Consider the following 20,055-nt stretch of genomic DNA (forward strand, 5'->3'; position numbering starts at 1 on the left):
CTCTATTTATTTTTCAATTTATTTTTTGCTTATTCTTCAATTCAACTAGGGGTTTGCTCATTGATTCTTGCATTGTCTCCATGTCATTTTCAAAGTTTTTGATCATCTTTACTATCATTATTCTGAATAGTTTTTCAGGCAGTTTGCCTATTTCCTCTTCATTTGTTTAAATTTCTGTGTGTCTAGTTTGTTCCTTTATTTGTGCAGCATTTCTTTGTCATTTCTTCCTTTTTAAAAAGATCTTATTGTGTTTGAGGTCTCCTTTTGCCAGCCTTCAAATTTGCATTCTTTATTCCTTTTAGTTTCTGCACTCCTAAATTTGGTCCAATGGTTTGTGTAAGCTTTGCATTGGGTGAGATTGGTGCTGAGTTTTTTTTTTTTTTTCTTTTCTTTTCTTTTTGTTTCCTTCTGATGTGCAGGGCTGATTGAGAAGGATAATCCTGTCTGCTGATGACTGGGTTTCTATTTTTGTCCTATTTGCTGTTTGGATGAGGTGTCCTACACTGGGTTGGGTTGTCCTGATTGGTGGTTGGGTGATTCTAGGTCTTGTATTCAAGTGGTTTACTTTGCATGAGTGAGTTCTCAGTAATTGATACTCCCTAAGGTTAGGAGTTCTCTGGTTGTATAGGGTCTTGGAGTCAGTGCTCCCACTCCAAATGCTCAGGGCTGGATCATTGGCCAGGAACACCATTACAACAGGTGGTTTGTTATGGTATTAAGTTAGATTAAAATAAATATCCAAAAAAAAAAAAAAAAGAGAAACCAAAGGTGAACCCCTGACAAATGGCAGTTACACTGTCACACAAATAATTAAAATAAAGGAATATACACATATATTCCCATATATGGGAATATACACATATACAACCATCAGCAAAATCAAAACAGTTCAACAAAAATAAACTACAATAGGCTGACCTAGCAAACATGGGAAACCAAAAATGATATCTACCAGTTAAGCACAAAACTAACGAGTGCACAAGCTGGAAAAGAAATCTAAAGCAAAGTCCCAAGTGGGGATGAAAGCACTGAAAATAAAACTAACAAAATGTTGAGAGGAAAGGAAGGAAAGAAAAGAAAGAAAGAATAGATATGCGAGGTTCAACAGAGGTAGATGAACAAGGTTTGTTTAAAGTTTAACTGCAAGGGGACAAGAACAGAGGAAAGGCAAACAATGGAATAAATATAATAGGTTTAAAAAATTAAAATTTAAAACAATAAAAATAGAAAATAATAAAAAAAATCAAAAATAAATGGGAAAACAAGGAATCCTCCAAAGAACTGTAAAAATCCAATGTAGAAGCAGAGGTTTATCACAAGAGTAAAAAGTATGACTGAATATACACATGTACATATACACCCACAAGCAAAATCAAAACATTCCAGCAAAATAAAGTACAATAGATTGATTGACCTGGTGAACAAAGGGAAAAAAAAATTATATATATATATATATATACCAGAATAGAACCACCTGAAGCACAAACTGGGAAACAAAACTACAGCAAGGTGCCAATTGGAGAATAAAAGAATGAAAATAAAACTAACAAATATATTGAGAGAAAAGGAAAGAAAGGAAAAAATACATATGCAGAGTTAAATAGAAGTACAGATGACTGTTGAGAGTCCCTTGGACTGCAAGTAAATCCAACCAGTCCATTCTAAGGGAGATCAGTCCTGGGTGTTCATTGGAAGGACTGATGTTGAAGCTGAAATTCCTATACTTTGGCCACCTGATGCGAAGAGCTGACTCATTGGAAAAGGCCCTGATGCTGGGAAAGATTGAGAGCAGGAGGAGAAGCGAACAACAGAGGATGAGATGGTTGGATGGCATCATCAACTCGATGGACATGGGTTTGGTTGGACTCCAGGGGTTGGTGATGGACAGGGAGGCCTGGCGTGCTGTGGTTCGTGGGGCCACAAGGAGTCGGGCACAACTGAGCCACTGAACTGAACTGAACTGAACTGAAAAGATTTATATACATTAAAGATTAACTGCAAGGGGAAAAGAACAGTAGGGAAAGTAAACAAATAATAAATGTAGAAAAAATAATAATAGGTTTAAAAAATGTTTCTTGAGGTGTGCCTGTATTGCTATGAACTAAAGAGAGAGAGAGAGAGAAAAGGAAACTCCACAGAATTTCAAAAGCTGTATATAGTGACAGAGATCTATAACAGCAATACAAATGTGACCGAAGAAAAATAAGGCTCAAAAGCTTCATTAGATTTCATAGTGCCAATGAAATTGGCAACTACAACGTGGGCGAGGGGAAGGAATTGAAACCAACCACACAAACAAAAATCCTAAAGAATCTACAGAGCAAGTCAAAACATGAGAATAATACAGGTTTTTCTTTAGTCATTGCTCTCAGAATCCCTTCGCCCGCTAAAATTGCAGTCCACCTCACCTCCCTAGGATGCCCTCCAAAACTGTGCTGAACTCTGAACCCGATTTGGGGGGAGCTCATTCTAATCCGGTCCTACTCCTATGTTTTTTGTCTCCAATGTTCACAACTATCAGAACCAGGACGTTTCCTTTTGTGGCAGTTATCAGTGTCTTTTTATATATTATTCAGTTCAGTTCAGTCGCTCAGTCGTGTCCGACTCTTCGCGACCCCATGAATCGCAGCACGCCAGGCCTCCAGTCCATCACCAGCTCCCGGAGTTCACTCAGACTCACGTCCATCGAGTCAGTGATGCCATCCAGCCATCTCATCCTCTGTCGTCCCCTTCTCCTGCCCCGAATCCCTCCCAGCATCAGAGTCTTTTCCAATGAGTCAACTCTTCGCATGAGGGGGCCAAAGTACTGGAGTTTCAGCTTTAGCATCATTCCTTCCAAAGAAATCCCAGGGCTGATCTCCTTCAGAATGGAGTGGTTGGATCTCCCTGGAGTCCATGGGACTCTCAAGAGTCTTCTCCAACACCACAGTTCAAAAGCATCAATTCTTCAGTGCTCAGCCTTCCTCACAGTCCAACTCTCACATCTATACATGACCACAGGAAAAACCATAGCTTTGACTAGACGGACCTTTGTTGGCAAAGTAATGTCTCTGCTTTTGAATATGCTATCTAGGTTGGTCATAATTTTCCTTCCAAGAAGTGAGCATCTTTTAATTTCATACCTGCAGTCATCATCTGCAGTGATTTTGGAGCCCTGCCCCACCAACACCGCCCCCGCCCCCCAAAAAAAAACACAAAAAAACTGACACTCTTTCCACTGTTTCCCCATCTATTTCCCATGAAGTATATGGGACCAGATACCATGATCTTCATTTTCACTCTCCACTTTCATTTCATCAAGAGACTTTTCAGTTCCTCTTCACTTTCTGCCATAAGGGTGGTGTCATCTGCATATATGAGGTTATTGACATTTCTCCCGGCAATCTTCTTTCCAACTTGTGTTTCTTCCAGTCCAGGGTTTCTCATGATGTACTATGCATAGAAGTTAAATCAGCAGGGTGAGAACATACAGCCTTGACGTACTCCTTTTCCTAATTGGAACCAGTCTGTTGTTCCACGTCCAGTTCTAACTGTGGCTTCCTGACCTGCATACAGGTTTCTCAAGAGGCAGGTCAGGTGGTCTGGTATTCCCATCTCTTTCAGAAGTTTCCACAGTTTATTGTGATCCACACAGGCAAAGGCTGTGGCATAGTCAATAAAGCAGAAATAGAGGTTTTTCTGGAACTCTCTTGCTTTTCCATGATCCAGCAGATGTTGGCAATTTGGTCTCTGGTTCCTCTGCCTTTTCTAAAACCAGCTTGAACATCAGGAAGTTCACAGTTCATGTATTGCTGAAGCCTGGCTTGGAGAATTTTGAGCATTACCTTACTAGTGTGTGAGATGTGTGCAATTCTGTGGTAGTTTGAGCATTCTTTGGCATTGCCTTTCTTTGGGATTGGAATGAAAACTCAGCTTTTCCAGTCCTGTGGCCACTGCTCAGTTTTCCAAATTTGCTGGCATATTGACTGCAGCACTTTCACAGCATCATCCTTTGAGATTTGAAATAGCTCAACTGGAATTCCATCACCTCCACTAGCTTTGTTCATAATGCTGCTTTCTAAGCCCCACTTGACTTTATATTCCACAATGTCTGGCTCTAGTTCAGTGATCACACCATGGTGATTATCTGGGTCGTGAATATCTTTTTTGTACAGTTCTTCTGTGTATTCTTGCCATCTCTTCTTAATATTTTCTGCTTCTGTTAGGTCCATTCCATTTCCGTCCTTTATCGAGCCCATCTTTGCATGAAATCTCCCCTTGGTATCTCTAATTTTCTTGAAGTGATCTCTAGTCTTTCCCATTCTGTTGTTTTCCTCTATTTCTTTGCATCGCTCCCTGAGGAAGGCTTTCTTATCTCTTCTTGCTCTTCCTTGGAACTCTGCATTCAGATGCTTATATCTTTCCTTTTCTCCTTTGCTTTTCACTTCTCTTCTTTTCACAGCTATGTGGATTTAATCTGCAGCTTGTACAGGTGGTAGGAAGGTTTTGGGTCTTCTTCCTTAACAACACTGCCCCTGGGTTCCAATTGTGGTTTTATTCCCACTTCTGAATGTGAATCATCCACTGGGGTTTGCTCTTGAGACTGTCCTGGAGGACTTGGGTTTGCCCCCGTGAGGGGGCCATATGTGGAGATGCAACTGCTTCAGTCATAGTGGCTCTGGCTGCATCAGGGACTCAGAGGAGTTGGTGGCTAGGGCAGCAGGACATATAGTGCTCTAGAAGGGTATGTCAACCAGTACTGGCCCATACGTACCAGTATTTTTGCATGTAGAAGCCCCTTCCCTGAGAAAGAAGCCTGGCAAGCCACAGTTACAATGTCACATGCAATTGGACACTAAGGGCGGTAGTGAGGAGATACCCCTCCTCCAAGGTGAGGAGCAGTGGCTGCACTTTGATGGAGCGGCTGTGAAGCGATACTCCACACCCAAGGTAAGAGAAACCCAAGTAAGATGGTATGTGTTGCAAGAGGGCATCAGAAGGCAGACACACTGAAACCATACTCACAAAAAAACTAGTCAATCTAATCACACTAGGACCACAGCCTTGTCTAACTCAATGAAACTAAGCCATGCCCTGGGGGCAACCCAAGACGGGCGGGTCATGGTGGAGAGATCTGACAGAAGGTGGTCCACTGGAGAAGGAATGGCAAACCGCTTCAGTATTCTTGCCTTGAGAACCCCATGAACAGTATCAAAAGGCAAAATGATAGGATACTGAAAGGGGAACTCCCCAGGACAGTAAGGACCCAATATGCTACTGGATATCAGTGGAGAAATAACTCCAGAAAGAATGAAGGGATGGAGCCAAAGCAAAAACAATACCCAGTTGCAGTTGTGACTGGTGACAGAAGCAAGGTCTGATGCTGTAAAGAGCAATATTGCATAGGAACCTGGAATGTCAGGTCCATGAATCAAGGCAAATTGGAAGTGGTCAAACAAGAGATGGCAAGAGTGAGTGTAGACATTCTAGGAATCAGCAAACTAAAATGGACTGGAATGGGTGAATTTATATATGAGCATTATATATACTACTGCGGGCAGGAATCCCTCAGAAGAAATGGAGTAGCCATCATGGTCAACAAAAGATTCCAAAATGCAGTACTTGGATGCAATCTCAAAAACGACAGAATGATCTCTGTTTGTTTCCAAGGCAAACCATTCAATGTCACAGTAATCCAAGTCTAGACCTCAACCAGTAATGCTGAAGAAGCTGAAGATGAAAGGTTCTATGAAGACCTACAAGTCCTTTTCGAACTATACCCAAAAAAGATGTCCTTTTCATTGTAGGGGACTGGAATGCAAAAATAGGAAGTCAAGAAACACCTGCAGTAACAGGCAAATTTGGCCTTGGAATACGGAATGCAGCAGGGCAAAGACTAATAGAGTTTTGCCAAGAAAATGCACTGGTCATAGCAAAGACCCTTTTCCAACAACACAAGAGAAGACTCTACACATGGACATCACCATATGGTCAACACCGAAATCAGATTGATTATATTCTTTGCAGCCAAAGATGGAGAAGCTCTATACAGTCAACAAGAACAAGACCAGGAGCTGACTGTGACTCAGATCATGAACTCCTTATTACCAAATTCAGACTGAAATTGAAGAAAGTAGGACAAACCACTAGACCATTCAGGTATGACCTAAATCAAATCCCTTATGATTATATAGTGAAAGTGAGAAACAGATTTATGAGCCTAGACCTGTTAGATAGAGTGCCTGAAGAACTATGGAATGAGGCTCATGACATTGTACAGGAGACAGGGATCAAGACAATCCCCGTGGACAAGAAATGCAAAAAAAGCAAAATGGCTGTCTGGGCACCCCTTACAAATAGCTGTGAAAAGAAGAGAAGCGAAAAGCAAAGGAGAAAAGGAAAGATATACGCATCTGAATGCAGAGTTCCAAAGAATAGCAGGAAGAGATAAGAAAGCCTTCCTCAGTGATCAATGCAAAGAAATAGAGGAAAACAACAGAATGGGAAAGACTAGAGATCTCTTCAAGAAAATTAGAGATACCAAGGGGACATTTCATGCAAAGATGGGCTCAATAAAGGACAGAAACGGCATGGACCTAACAGAAGCAGAAGATACTAAGAAGAGATGACAAGAATACACAGAAGAACTATACAATCAAGATCTTCATGATCCAGATAATCACGATGATGTGATCACCGACCTAGAGCCAGACATCCTGGAATGTGAAATCAAGTGGGCCTTAGAAAGCAGCACTATGAACAAAGCTAGAGGAAGTGATGGAATTCCAGTTGAGCTATGTCAGATCCTGAAAGATGATGCTGTGAAAGTATTGCACTCAATATGCCAGCAAATTTGGAAAACTCAGCTGTGTCCACAGTGTCCACAGGAACGGTCAGTTTTCATTCGAATCCCGAAGAAAGGCAATGCCAAAGAATACTCAAAGTACTGCACAGTTACACTCACCTCACATGCTAGTAAAGTAATGCTCAAAATTCTCCAGGCCAGGTTTCAGCAATACATGAACTGTGAACTTCCTGATATTCCAGCTGGTTTTAGAAAAGGCAGAGGAACCAGAGATCAAATTGCCAACATCTGCTGGATCATGGAAAAAGAAGAGAGTTCCCGAAAAACCTCTATTCCTGCTTTATTGACTATGCCAAAGCCTTTGCCTGTGTGGATCACAGTAAACTGTGGAAAATTCTGAGAGAGATGGAATACCAGACCACCCGACCTGCATCTTGAGAAACCTCTATGCAGGTCAGTAAGCAACAGTTAGAACTGGACGTGGAACAACAGACTGGTTCCAATTAGGAAAAGGAGTACGTCAAGGCTATATATTATCACCCTGCTTATGTAACTTCTATGCAGAGTACATCATGAGAAACCCTGGACTGGAAGAAACACAAGCTGGAATCAAGATTGCCGCGAGAAATATCAGTAACCTCAGATATGCAGATGACACCGCCCTATGGCAGAAAGTGAAGAGGAACTAAAAAGCCTCCTGATGAAGGTGAAAGTGGAGAGTGAAAAAATTGGCTTCAAGCTCAGCATTCAGAAAACGAAGATCATGGCATCCGGTCCCATCACCTCATGGGAAATAGATGAGTAAACAGTGGAAACAGTGTCAGACTTTATTTTGGGGGGCTCCAAAATCACTGCAGATGGTGACTGCAGCCATGAAATTAAAAGACACTTACTCCTTGGAAGGAAAGTTATGACCAACGTAGATAGCATATTCAAAAGCAAAGACATTACTTTGCCAACAAAGGTCCGTCTAGTTAAGGCTATGGTTTTTCCTGTGGTCATGTATGAATGTGAGAGTTGGACTGTGAAGAAGGCTGAGCACCTAAGGATTGATGCTTTTGAACTGTGGTGTTGGAGAAGACTCTTGAGAGTCCCTTGAACTGCAAGGAGATCCAACCAGTCCATTCTGAAGGAATTGAGCCCTGGGATTTCCTTGGGGGAATGATGCTGAAGCTGTAACTCCAGTACTTTGGTTACCTCTTGAGAAGAGTTGACTCATTGGAAAAGACTCTGATGTTGGGAGGAATTGGGGGCAGAAGGAGAAGGGGACAGCAGAGCATGAGATGGCTGGATGCCATCACTGACTCTATGGACGTGGATCTGGGTGAATTCCGGGAGGTGGTGATGGACAGGGAGTCCTGGCGTGCTGCGATTCATGGGGTCGCGAAGAGTGCGACAGGAATGAGCGACTGAACTGAACTGATCTGAACTGAACTGAACTGAAGTGACCAGGTATCCATAGACACAAGACTTTTTTGGCCTGTAGCAGCTCCGCCCCAGCGAGCATTGAGCATGAACTTGGCATAGCTTCTTGATTTCTGGGGACCGTGGTAGCGATAACTGTGCAGGGACAATGACCTCCTCTGCCGCAGAAGTTTTGACCCTATCAGAGTCTTTTCACCAGCCTCTTGTAGCTGGTGATAAGGAGGCCTCTTTTGCCACTCTTCCTCCATAGCTCCACTCTTTCAGGCACTTAGAGGGCTCCCTTGCCCTCTTCCAACGGGGTACTTCTCCGTTGTTTGAGCATCAGGTACATAGATGGGGCCCCTGGGTGGGGTCCTAGTCTGCAGATCAGTAAGTCAGGCACTTGATTGGCCAACCTCTCTATTGTTCAGCTGCCTATGCTGGTGTATGGGGAGAAAGAGACTATGGTGAGGGCTCCACCACCTATGATTGACCCAGTAGGATCCCCTTGCTTCCATGGGGCCTGGTGTTCCTCCACAAGCATTTCCCATCCCGATCTCCTTCCTCACATCCCATCAGTCCGTCTCTCTGCAGTCAATAGCAGCCCTTGCCCTGGGATTGCTCCACAATCCGAAAAATCCAGATCCCAACTGCTGTCCCTTCTATGGGACCTGTGTCCCTGTCTGGGGTGTGTATGACTGTGGCAAAGACTGTCTGATTCTCATTCCATTTAGGCTCCCACAGATCAACTGTTTCACTCTCAGCCTAAAATATTTCTCCTCTGATCCAGACAGTTGATCCAAGGTGGGGGGTCGGACAACAACTTATAGTTCTCCCACCCACCGAGGGCAGGTCCAGGCCTATTAACATTCCTGTTCCCCCCACCCCTAGTTCCTTCACCCTACCGAGTTTTGTGGTTCTATTTATTATTTTCCTCTGGTCAGGTACTCCTGTCAGCTCTCAGCTGGTGTTCTGCACACACTTCTGTGTCTGAAGGTGTATCCTTGATGTATCCGTGGAGTGAAATGTACTCCACTTCCAGCTACTGTTCTGCCATTTTGTTCATCTCAACTTTTGGACTACTAGAAATAAGACTGTTATGAACATTCATGTGCACGTCTGAGGGTTTTTTTTTTTTTTTTTCATACTTGCTGGTATAAACCTAAGAAAGGGATTGATGGGACATATGGTAACCCAATGTTTAACTTTTGAAGGAACTTCCAAACTGTTTTCCACCATGGTGTACTATTTTGTATTCCCATAAACAGTGCATGAAAGTTCAAATATTTCCACTTCCTCATCACACTTGTTCTTCTCTGTCTCTCATGAGAGCCATACTTTCAGTGTGCCCTGCATGCTTACTTGCCATCTGTATATCATTATCTAGTGTATTTCTTGTTCAAATCTTTTGTCCATTTTTGCATTGGTGTGTTTCATATATTCTGTCTGATTCTTAAGTTTTTCTTACTTCAATGTGACTGTTATTATTTTTTATTTTAATTTTAAATTGGCCTACTATATAGGAAAGCAATTAATTAAATTTTATATATCATCTGTATGTCTTGTGACATTGCTTAAATTAATTCTTAGTTTTAGGTATTCTGTTCCTGTAGATTTCATTGGATATTCTACATAGATGTCACCAACAGATAAAAACAGCTTTATTCTTCTTTTCCAAACTGGATAACTTTTCACTCATTTCCTAATATGACTTCACGGACAGAAATTCAATATAATGAGAGTGGACATCTTTCTGTCGATTGTGATTTTAGAAGTAAAACACTCAGTGTTCTACCATAAAGTGTGATGTTAGTGATAGTTTAGTACTTTCATAAGGTTGAGGAAGTCTTCTCTTTCTGCTGCTGCTAAGTCGCTTCAGTCCTGTCCGATTCTGTGCAACCCCATAGACGGCAGCCCACCAGGCTTCCCTTCCCTGGTTTTCTCCAGGCAAGAACACTGGAGTGGGTTGCCATTTCCTTCTCCAATGCATGAAACTGAAAAGTAAAAGTGAAGTCGCTCAGTCATGTCCGACTCTTAGCGACCTCATGGACTGCAGCCTACCAGGCTCCTCCATCCATGGGATTTTCTAGGCAAAAGTACTGGAGTGGGGTGTCATTGCCTTCTCCAATTCTATTTCTATTTCTTCTTCTATTTCTAGTTTGCTAAAATATTTTATACAGAATGTGCTCAGTCACAGAGTTGTGTCCAGCTTTTTGCAACCCCATGAAGTGTAGGCCAAACAGGCTCCTCTGGCCTTGGGGATTCTCCAGGCCAGAATACTGGAATGGATTGTCATGCTCTCCTCCAGGGGATCTTCCCAGCCCAAGGATGGACCCAGATCTCTGAGATGCCAGGCACTTTCTTTAATAGCTGAGCTGCCAGCGAAGCCTAAGAATACTGACGTGGGTAGCCAATCCCTACTTCAGGGAATCTTCCCAACCCAGGGATATTAGATTTTACCAAATTACTTTTCAGCATTTATGTAAATGACTCTACTGTGTCATCATTTTCAGTTCTTTAGTAAGTTGTTTATCCTGATGGATTTTCAAATGTTTAACGAATGCTACACTCTTAAGGGGACAAAAACCAGTGGATTATACTATGTCATACATTGTATGTATTGGTGTAGGCTGCCACAGATCAGCTGTTTCATTATCAGCCTTAAATGTTTCTCCTCTGATCCACACAATTACTCCAATGCGGGGAGTGGAAACCTACTTCAGTTCTCCCACCCACCAAGGGCAGGTCCAGACCTATTAACACTCCTGTTTTTCCCCCTAGTTCCTTCATCCTACCAAGTTTTGTGGTTCTATACATTCTTTTCCACTGGTCAGGTACTCCTGTCAGCTCTCAGCTGGAGTTCTGCAAGCATTTCTGTGTCTGAAGATGTATTCCTGATGTGTCCAAGAGAGAGGTGTATTCCTCCTGCAACTACCACTCTGCCATCTTGTTCATCTCAACTTTTTGACTATTAGAAATAAGACTGCTATGAACATTCATGTGCACGTCTTTGGGGAAACATTTTTTTTTACACATAGTGAGGTGACCATGATTCCAAGACTTGAAGCAAGACAGCTCCAAGTGGAGAAAGGACAAGTGTATTCAGTGCAGTCTCACAGCCTGAAGACAGCAGTGTCTGAATGGAAGCTAGAACAAAGGAGGTGGGATGGAAAAAGCTTCTGGGAGGTGGCCCAGAATTAAATGGTCTTGAAAGTGCTTTAAGACCACCTCTCAAAGAGTCAGACATGACTGAGAGACTGAACTGAACTGTAGGAGGAAAGTGGGATGATTCTCACATCCACAGACACTTCAATACAGCCTAATTATCGTGGAGGTTCTTTAGGCAAGATATTACAATCTAGATGATGGTGAAATGTGGGAGAGAACAGAATCAAAGCCTCGATACTGTGGCTGTGGGTCAAGGTTTGGAGGAGACACATGCTCCCTGCCTTGTGACACAACAGAGTTGACTTAGAGAGATGAGGATGACAGGTGAGTTTGGAGGGCTCCTAACGGCCATTAAAAATGATGCATTCCCCCCCCCCCCATCAAATCATCTGAGTTGCTCCCCATTCTGCCCTAGAGGTATCAGGATTGTGCTTTGTGATGTCAATTCTCAGCCAGGGCCACCATTGGCTGGGGAAGTGAGTTGCTGATCTCTTAAAGCATAATGCTGTGGACCCTAGGGAGGGGTATATAGAGGTGTGCTCAGGGGCTCTGGAGCAGACCACTAGGTGTCTTCAAAATGACTAAAAGACTCAGAAGCCACAAGGCTCTAGAGCACTTATGGAACAGCCGACTTCAGGTAACCAGGAGGAAAAGATGAAGACTTCCTGTCAACTGAGGTCCACAAAAGTGTCAAGGTGAGTTGAACCCATCCAAGCTCCTCTTGCCCATTGACACCGCCCCATGAGACCCCCCTGCCCTCTACTGGCCTGGCACATAGCCCTTCTCTGGTCACACTTTTCCTGAAACTATCGTTCCTATCCATCTTCACCCTCTTCCCCAAACAGGTGGCATTCTGTGCTCCCTCTCTTGTTCTCTCCAGGTGTCCAGGGTAACCAGGAGGGTGAATAAGTCATCTGGTCCTGAGCTTCGTTTTTGTTCAATGGAAGATTTTTGATTACAGTTTTGCTTTCCATGCTTGTGATGGGTATGTTGGGATTATCTATTTCTTCCTGGTTCAGTTTTGGATTGTTATACTTTTCTAGGAATTTGTTCATTTCTTCCAAGTTGTCCATTTTATTGTCCTATAGCTGCTGATAGTAGTCTTTTATGATCCTTTGTACTTCTGTGTTGTCTGCTGTGATTTATCCATTTTCCTTTCTAATTTTGTTGATTTGATTATCCCCCCTTTCTTTCTTGATGAGTTCTGCTAATGGTTTGCCTATTTTATTTATCTTCTCAAAGAACCAGCGTTTATTTTTGCTGAGTTTTGCTATAGGTTCCTTAGCTTTTTTTCATGTATTTCTGCCCTAATTGTTTTTTTTTTTTTTTTTAACTTTACAAATTGTATTAGTTTTGCCAAATATCAAAATGAATCCGCCACAGGTATACATGTGTTCCCCATGCTGAACCCTCCTCCCTCCTCCCTCCCCATACCATCCCTCTGGGTTGTCCCAGTGCACCAGACCCAAGCATCCAGTATCCTGCACCGAACCTGGACTACTAGGGACTCGTTTCATGCATGATATTATATATGTTTCAATGCCATTCTCCCAAATCTTCCCACCCTCTCTCTCTGAAACAGAGTCCATAAGACTGTTCTATACATCAGTGTCTCTTTTGCTGTCTCGTACACAGGGTTATTGTTAGCATCTTTCTAAATTCCATATATATGCTTAATATAATGTATTGGTGTTTTTCTTTCTGGCTTACTTCACTCTGTATAATAGGCTCCAGTTTCATCCACCTCATTAAAACTGATTCAAATTTATTCTTTTTAATGGCTGAGTAATACTCCATTGTGTATATGTACCACAGCTTTCTTATCCATTCGTCTGCTGATGGACATCTAGGTTGCTTCCATGTCCTGGCTATTATGAACAGTGCTGCGATGAACATTGGGGTACATGTGTCTCTTTCAATTCTGTTTTCCTCAGTGTGTATGGTGAGCAGTGGGATTGCTGGATCATAAGACAGTTCTATTTCCAGTTGTTTAAGGAATCTCCACACTGTTCTCCATAGTGGCTGTACTAGTTTGCATTCTCACCAACAGTATAAGAGGGTTCCCTTTTCTCAACACCCTCTCCAGCATTTATTGCTTGTAAACTTTTGGATCACAGCCATTGTGAGTCGTGTGCAATGGTACCTAATAGTGGTTTTGATTTGCATTTTTCTGATAATGAGTGATGTTGAGCATCTTTTCATGTGTTTGTTAGCCATCTGTATGTCTTCTTTGGAGAAATGTCTATTTAGTTCTTTGGCCCATTTTTTTGATTGGGTCATTTATTTTTCTGGAGTTGAACTGTAAGAGTTGCTTGTATATTTTTGAGATTAGTTGTTTGTCAGTTGCTTCATTTGCTATTATTTTCTCCCATTCTGAAGGCTGTCTTTTCACCTTGCTAATAGTTTCCTTTGATGTGCAGAAGCTTTTAAGTTTAATTAGGTCCCATTTGTTTATTTTTGCTTTTATTTCCAATATCCTGGGAGGTGGGTCATAGAAGATCCTGCTGTGATGTATGGCAGAGAGTGTTTTGCCTATGTTCTCCTCTAGAAGTTTTATAGTTTCTGGTGTTACATTTAGATCTTTAATCCATTTTGAGTTTTTTTTTTTTGTGTATGGTGTTAGAAAGTGTTCTAGTTTCATTCTTTTATAAGTGGTTGACCAGATTTCCCAGCACCATTTATTAAACAGATTTTCCTTAATCCGTTGTATATTCTTGCCTCCTTTGTCAAAGATAAGGTGTCCATATGTATGTGGAATTCTCTCTGGGCTTTCTATTTTGTTCCATTGATCTATATTTCTGTCTTTGTGCAGTACCATACTGTCTTGGTAACTGTGGCTTGGTAGTAGAACCTGAAGTCAGGTAGGTTGATTCCTCCAGTTCCATTCTTCTTTCACAAGATAGCTTTGCCTATTCTTGGTTTTTTGTATTTCCATACAAATTTTGAAATTATTTGTTCTAGCACTGTGAAGAATACCGTTGGTAGCTTGATAGGGGTTGCATTGAATCTATAAATTGCTTTGGGTAGTTGCAGAGGAAGGTAAACTTCCAAACTCATTCTATGAGGCCACCATCACCCTAATACCAAAACCTGACAAAGATCCCCAAAATAAAGAAAACTACAGGCCAATATCACTGATGAACTTAGATGCAAAAATCCTTAACAAAATCTAGCAATTAGAATCCAACAGCACATTAAAAAGATTATACACCACGACCAAGTGGGCTTTATCCCAGGGATGAAAGCATTCTTCAATATCCACGAATCAATCAATGTAATACACCACATTAACAAATTGAAAAATAAAAACCATATGATTATCTCAAAAGATGCAGAGAAAGCCTTTGACAAAATTCAACATCCATTTATGATAAAAAAAAAAAACTCTCCAGAAAGCAGGAATAGTAGGAACATACCTCAACATATTAAAAGCTATATATGACAAACCCACAGCAAACATTATCCTCAATGGTGAAAAAGTGAAAGCATTTCCTCTAAAGTCAGGAACAAGACAAGGGTGCCCACTTTCACCGTTACTATTCAACATAGTTTTGGAAGTTTGGCCACAGCAATCAGAGCAGAAAAAGAAATAAAAGGAATCCAAATTGGAAAAAAAGTAAAACTCTCACTATTTGCAGATGACATGATCCTCTACATAGGAAACCCTAAAGACTCCACCAGAAAATTACTAGAACTAATCAATGATTATAGTAAAGTTGCAGGATATAAAATCAACACACAGAAATCCCTTGCATTCCTATACACTAATAATGACAAAACAGAAAAAGAAATTAAGGAAACAATTCCATTCACCATTGCAACAGAAAGAATAAAATACTTAGGAATATATCTACCTAGAGAATCTAAAGACCTATACATAGAAAACTATAAAACACTAGTGAAAGAAATCAAAGAGAACACTAATAGATGGAGAAATATACCATGTTCATGGATTGGAAGAATCAATATAGTGAAAATGAGTATACTACCTAATTGTTATTATTACTTTTTCCTTCTTCTAACCCTGGGATTCTTCACTTCTTTTTCTAGTTGCTTTAGGTGTAAAGTTAGGTCATTTATTTGAGGTTTCTCTTGTTTCTTGAGGTAAGCTCGTATTTCTATGAACCTTCCCCTTCAGATCAGATCAGTCGCTCAGTCATGTCCAACTCTTTGCGACCCTATGAATCACAGCACGCCAGGCCTTCCTGTCCATCACCAAAACCTGGAGTCACTGAGACTCATGCCCATGGAGTCAGTGATGCCATCCAGCCATCTGATCCTATGTCTTCCCCTTCTCCTCCTGCCCCCAATCCCTCCCAGCATCAGAGACTTTTCCAATGAGTCAAGTCTTCGCATGAGGTGGCCAAATTACTTGAGCTTCAGCTTTAGGATCATTCCTTCCAAAGGAATCCCAGGGCTGATCTCTTTCAGAATGGACTGGTTGGTTTTCCTTGCAGTCCAAGGGACTCTCAAGAGTCTTCTCCAACACCACTGTTCAGAAGCATCAATTCTTCGGCACTCAGGCTTCCTCACAGTCCAACTCTCACATCCATACCTGACCACAGGAAAAACCATAGCCTTGACTAGACGAACCTTTTTTGGTAAAGGAATGTCTCTGCTTTTGAATCTGCTCTCTAGGTTGGTCATAACTTTCCTTTCAAGGAGTAAGTGTCTTTTAATTTGATGGCTGCAGTCACCTTCTGCAGTGATTTTGGAGCCCCCAAAAAAGAAAGTCTGACATTGTTTCCACTGTTTACCCATCTATTTCCCATGAAGTGGTGGGACTGGAGGTAATGATCTTCGTTTTCTGAATGTTGAGCTTTAAGCCAACTTTTTCACTCTTCACTTTCACTTTCATCAAGAGGCTTTTGAGTTCCTCTTCACTTTCTGCCATAAGGGTCGTATAATCTGCATATCTGAAGTTATTGATATTTCTCCCAGCAATCTTGATTCCAGCTTGTATTTCTTCCAGTCCAGCGTTTCTCATGATGTACTCTGCATAGAAGTTAAATAAACAGGGTGACAATATACAGCCTTGATGTACTCCTTTTCCTATTTGGAACCAGTCTGTTGTTCCATGTCCAGATCTAACTGTTGCTTTCTAACCTGCATACAAATTTCTCAAGAGGCAGGTCAGGTGGTCGGGTATTCCCATCTCTCTCAGAATTTTCCTCAGTTTATTGTAATCCACACAGACAAAGGCTTTGGCATAGTCAATAAAGCAGAAATAGAGGTTTTTCTGAAATTCTCTTGCTTTTTCCATGATCCAGCAGATGTTGGCAGTTTGGTCTCTGTTTCCTCTGCCTTTTCTAAAACCAGCTTGAACATCAGGAGGTTCATGGTTTCCATATTACTGAAGCCTGGCTTGGAGAATTTTGAGCATTACTGTACTAGCGTGAGATGAGTGCAATTTTGCGGTAGTTTGAGCATTCTTTGGCATTGTCTTTCTTTGAGATTGGAATGAAAACTCAGCTTTTCCAGTCCTGTGGCCACTGCTGAGTTTTCCAAATTTGCTGGCATATTGAGTGCAGCACTTTCACAGCATCATCTTTCAGAATTTGGAATAGCTTAACTGGAATTCCATCACCTCCACTCTCTTTGTTCATAGTGATGCTTTCTAAGGCCCACTTGACTTCACATTCCAGGATGTCTGGCTCTAGGTCAGTGATCACACCATCGTGATTATCTGGGTCATGAATATCTTTTTTGTACAGTTCTTCTGTGTATTCTTGTCATTTCTTCTTAATATCTTCTGCTTCTGTTATGTCCATACCATTTCTGTCCTTTATTGAACCCATCTTTGCATGAAATGTTCCTTTGGTATCTCTGATTTTCTTGAAGAAATCCCTAGTCTTTCCCATTCTGTTATTTTCCTCTATTTCTTTGCATTGATCGCTGAAGAAGGCTTTCTTTTCTCTTCTTGCTATTCTTTGGAACTCTGCATTCAGATGTTTATATCTTTCCTTTTCTCCTTTGTTTTTCGCTTCTCTTCTTTTCACAGCTATTTGTATGGGTTGTATTTTTATTTTCATTTGTTTCTATGCATATTTCCATTTCTTTTCTGATTTCTTCTGTTATATGTCGGTCATTCAGAAGCATGTTGTTTACCCTCCATATGTTTCTATTTGTCATGGTTTCTTTCCCCCTGTGGTTGACATCTAATCTTACTGCTTTGTGATCAGAAGAGATGCTTGAAATGATTTTGATTTTTGTTTTCAGTTTACCAAGGCTAGATTTATGGCCCAGTATATGATCTATCCTGGAGAATGTTCCATGTGCACTTGAGAAAAAGGTGAAATTCATTGCTTTGGCGTGAAATGTTCTTTTGAAATCAATTAGGTCTAACTGATCCATTGTATCACTTAAAGTTTGTGTTTCCTTGCTAAATTTTCTGTTTGGTTGATCTATCCATAGGTGTGTGTAGGGTCTTAAGATCTCCCACTATTATTGTGTTATTTTTAATTTCCCATTTCTTACTTGTTAGCATTTGCCTTACATATTGAGTGCTCCTATCTTGGGTGCATATATATTTATAATTTTTATATCTTCTCCTTGGGTTGATCATTTGACCATTATATAGTGACCTTTTTTGTCTCTTTTCACACCCTTTATTTCAAAGTCTATTTTATCTGATATGAGTATTGCTACTTCTAATTTCTGTTGCTCACATTTTGCATGAAATACCTTTTCCCAGCCCTTCACTTTCACTCTGTATGTGCTCCTTGGTTTCAGGTGGGTCTCTTTTACACAGCATACATAGAAGTCTGGTTTTGTAACCTATTTATAATACTTTCTTTGTCACCTATCTATCCATTTTTCCATCCCTCTATCCAATCAACAATCAATCTTTTTCCTTGGTGCATTTCAGTATGTGTCTCCTTAAGTATCTCAGCAAGCCTGCCGTTAAGTAGTCAGCCGTGTTTGTGTATAGCAATTTTCTTTGGATATTAACTTTACACACAATGAAATATAGCAATCTTTTCTTTCCTCAGTCATGCTATTTTTTAACTGAAGTATAGTTCATTTATAATTTTGTGTTAATTTCTGCTTTAGAGCAAAATGATTCAGTTATAGATATATATGTATATATGTATATGTTGTGTGTGGATATATATATATACACACATACACACATTCTTTTATTTAATCTCTCTTTTTTTTGGCTACACTGTGCTACACGTGGAATTAGTTCCCTGACCAGGGTTTGAACTTGCCTCCCCTGCATTGGAAATCTGCAGTCTTAACCTATGGACTGCCAGGGAAGTCCCTGATGCTGAGAAAGGTTGAAAGCAGGAGGAGAAGCAGAAAACAGAGGATGAGATCATTGGTTAACATCACCCACTCGGTGGATTTGGGTTTAAGCAGGCTCAGGTAGTAGGTAATTGAACAGGGAAGCATGGCATGCCACAGTTCATGGAGTCGCAAAGAGTTGGACATGACTGGGCAACTGAAGTGAAGTGACAGATACTTATAAAATCCTTATACAGACTCAAAATGGACATACTATACCAAGAGTGCTTTATAAACACCTTTTAATAATATATTTTAGAAAATAACCATAGATGAATAGCTCTATGTATGGTTAAAATGATACAGGAATATGTACAGTTACAACAATAAGGCCATTTGAGTCAACATGCATGGTCTGAGAGTTGATCATACTAAATGAAGTGAGGCACACAGGGAATCATATACACCGAATAATATCATAATATCCAAATGTGGAATCTAAGATATGACACAAATGAACATATGTGTGAATCAGAAAGACACACATAGACAGAGAGAATAGACCTACAGCTTCAAGGCAGAGAGAATTGGGGGAGAAATTGGATACTGAATGTAGTCCTCTGTGCTCTAGAGTAGGAACTTGTCAATCCATTCTATATAATGTGTTTTATATCTCTTAACCCCAGTCTCTTACTCCATTTCTCCCCCAATTCTCTCTGCCTTGAAGCTGTAGGTCTATTCTCTCTGTCTATATGTGTCTTTCTGATTCACACATATGTTCATTTGTGTCATATCTTAGATTCCACATTTGGATATTATGATATTATTTGGTATATATGTTTCTCTGTGTGCCTCACTTCATTTAGTATGATCAACTCTCAGACCATGCATGTTGACTCAAATGGCCTTATTGTTGTAACTGTACATATTCCTGTATCATTTTAACCATACATAGAGCTATTCATCTATGGTTATTTTCTAAAATATATTATTAAAAGGTGTTTATAAAGCACTCTTGGTATAGTATGTCCATTTTGAGTCTGTATAAGGATTTTATAAGTATCTGTCACTTCACTTCAGTTGCCCAGTCGTGTCCAACTCTTTGCGACTCCATGAACTGTGGCATGCCATGCTTCCCTGTTCAATTACCTACTACCTGAGCCTACTTAAACCCAGATCCACCGAGTGGGTGATGTTAACCAATGATCTCATCCTCTGTTTTCTGCTTCTCCTCCTGCTTTCAATCTTTCTCAGCATCAGGGGCCTTTCCAATGAGTCAGTTCTTCACATAAGGTAGCCAAAGAATTGACGTTTCAGCATCAGTCCTTCCAGTGAATATCCAAGAGTAATATCCTTAAGGATTGACTGGATTGATTTCCTTGCAATCCAAGAGAATCTCCAGAGTATATGTGGGTATGAACAAATATTTATTGTGCTTATGTTACGTCTTTTGGAGACATAGAATAATA

This window comes from Bos taurus, chromosome Y, assembly GCF_002263795.3.
Source record: "Bos taurus isolate L1 Dominette 01449 registration number 42190680 breed Hereford chromosome Y, ARS-UCD2.0, whole genome shotgun sequence".
NCBI lineage: Eukaryota > Metazoa > Chordata > Mammalia > Artiodactyla > Bovidae > Bos > Bos taurus.